Source organism: Leiobunum rupestre, chromosome 1 (genome assembly GCF_980474605.1).
Source record: "Leiobunum rupestre chromosome 1, qqLeiRupe1.1.hap1, whole genome shotgun sequence".
Classification (NCBI taxonomy): Eukaryota; Metazoa; Arthropoda; class Arachnida; order Opiliones; family Sclerosomatidae; genus Leiobunum; species Leiobunum rupestre.
Genome location: NC_143384.1, coordinates 96,745,008 through 96,748,002, shown reverse-complemented (window position 1 = coordinate 96,748,002; position 2,995 = coordinate 96,745,008).

The window sequence follows — 2,995 nt, the reverse complement described above, 5'->3', positions numbered from 1 at the left end:
TTTATGGTTGTTTGAATATGGTAGTCCACAGTTGTTAGCCCTATATTCTTTAATGAAACAAATTTTTATAATTCTTTATATAAAAGTAATCGCTGTTATTTAGCGGGAGTTATTTCTAAAATCCACTTGTCCTACGGCGAAGTAGGCTTTGGCCTACAAAAAAGATATAAGGTAGGATTGGCGCCACTTAAAGGTGAATCTTTATTATCGAATTTTAATTGTTACGTAAAACTAAGATGAAGTTTCCGTTAATTGACAATGGCATTAATATATCTAATGTATTTGACCGAATAATCAGTAACTGAAATTTCAGTTATTTAGTATCTTAACGCCGTGTTAAAATATCGGAACTAAGCTATTTTGATATTCCATAAAGTCAAACTAATTAAGTGTCTATTTTGTTTAAATATTTTAATCAAATATAAGCGATTCAAATTTCAGTTATTTCGGTTAGAAGAGGCCCTATGGCGGAGTGGTTAGCCTTCAGGGCTTAAAAAAACGTGTGACAATAGATCTTTCTACAATATAATACAAACAAATATATCTATAAAAGCGTTATTTCTTAGCGCGCGCGCTTTATAATATTTAATATCGAGTGTCTCGCGAATTATCGCACGAGCTCCCTGAAAAAGAAAAATGTGCCCGCGCTCTCTAACTTTAACAGTAAGATGAATCTAACGGAATCACGTGACCTCTCGTATTTTATATAAAGATCTATTGGGACAAGTTGTCCGTAAAGGTCGCCTACTAACGCGGCGTCATTTCGTATGTTTGGAGATAAATAGATGTGCTGTTATTTTACCAAGCCTTACTAATAAAGGGTCCATATCCATAATTTATTTTAGTCAAATATGATTGAATAAATTTCGCTTATTTCAGAGATTATATTGAGAAATATGAATTCAATCACTGAATTTGTTAAACTTGTGCACGAAACATGCCGGTTTATTTTTAATTTTAATATCGTGGTAGTTTTAGAGCTTTATCAGTTTATTTAAAGTAAATTTATGTTACTTACGGACATTTCGTTTATTAGTGTATTATTCTATTGTAGAACTTGTTTTTAAAGATAAATTTCGTTTTCTCTAGCTTACCCTAACAAGGATTTTTCTAATTGATTAATTTGTCAGATTGGGCCTAAAAATTTAATATTGTGTTTTTTTTAGGTTTCATTTTTAAAACATTTTGTGAAAAAAAGAGATTGCAGCTACTGGTAAGAATAACAAAATATTTTTATTTCCGTTGTACACTTGCGTATTCGAATTTCTATGATTTATAAGGTATTTTCACTAAGTTACTTTTAGTTCAATTTAACCGATAAATGTGGAGTTAATGAAATGTTAAAAATTGACCTTTGAAAATTAAGAGCATGTTATTAGTATGTTATTACCCAAACTTGATTTTTTAATTACATTTTTAAAAGGTTATGGATGAGTACCTGACGAAACGTTATATAGACGCGGAGTTAAACACGGAATGGGCCAAAAAACCCAAAGGAGTTTTTACCAAACTCTACGAAATTTCTCATTTAGTGGATGAAATAATAAAACATATAGCACTTTTTCCAAAAGAAAAAGTTAAATATTTATTTTTAAACGTAGAAGAAGTTAAAAACACATTGAATGACAAACAATTACGTAAGTACACATGGTACGACATAATAACAAACGCCTTTATGGCCAACTTAACCGATTGTCCAAAAACCGAGTAAGTTAATAAGGTATATATTCTAATTACTTCGAAACTAAACAATTAAAAAAATTAAAACTTGTGTAGAAAAGAAAAAAAATTTACACAAATAAAAATAATCGCCACCAATATGTCTAACGGATTCGGAGAAAATAAAAGTAATAAGGTTGACACGCCAAAGATAGTTATTTCAATTTCATGTTTGATTTTCAAGTTGATGGGTAAGTTATTAATAAATTAATAAATGTATATATGCTTTAATGTATAAGGTATGAACGTAAATAGGTTTAAATATAAGGGCTTAAAGGTCAACCATGACTTAGCCCCACACCTAATATAAAATCACTTTAAGAAATTTAATAAAAATTGAACTTGAACTTGAAAGGTAAAAAGGTTTAAATGAACATAAGAAAGACAAAGACGCGCACTCCCATATTTATATACTTATAAAATCAAATTTATATGGCGGGATGGCCATATATATATGATAATATATGTATGATTATAGAATGCTAACCACTCCGTTGTCCCGCCTTTAAGGTATATATATAAATATGATTTTTAAAATATATTTAAATATGCCGCTTTAACTATCAAAAATTTACAAGTTAAAGGCCCCTTATTTAATGTACAGGATCACGCTGTCATTACCGTTGTCGTAAACGGTTTCACTATATAAATAACTATTATTTATTAATGCAAAATAATCGATTAGACCTATTTTTTCTCTACTAACGCCTGTAGAAGTGTTCAGCACGCAATGCACGGGTGTCCAGGGTGAAGTTTTTCGCGAAGGTTTTAGCAACAGTAAATAGCCATTTATAGGGCACGTTTACTGGTCCTAGTTTCTTTTGTATTCGGCAATAATCAGTACAGTAGACTAGTGCAAGTAACCCTGCCCTATATTATCTTACATAGGGCACGGTAGCTTTTAGTAGTTTCTACTTTAATAGGCAAAAATCCGAGGTAAAGCGAGAATAGCGAGAGAGTACATCATGGAATTTTCATCATGGGAAATTTCAGTGATACCCTTCGTGGGGCACATAAAGACGTAACCAACACAACTGGAAGGAGAGTCCGTCGCTTCAATCATCGCTTCCCGTTAATAAGGGTGGTCTCGGAATCCGCCATTCTTCCAAACTGGCTCTTACGGTTTTTATCTCATCAGTTCCTATCGTGGCTAGCCTGGTAGGCGATATCATACCCGACTACATATCCGGTATTTATCGAAGCCTCACATGGATAGGAACCGCGTACGGAAGCGCCCCTACCGTCCCCAGATCATTGATAATATCAGCACACGTGC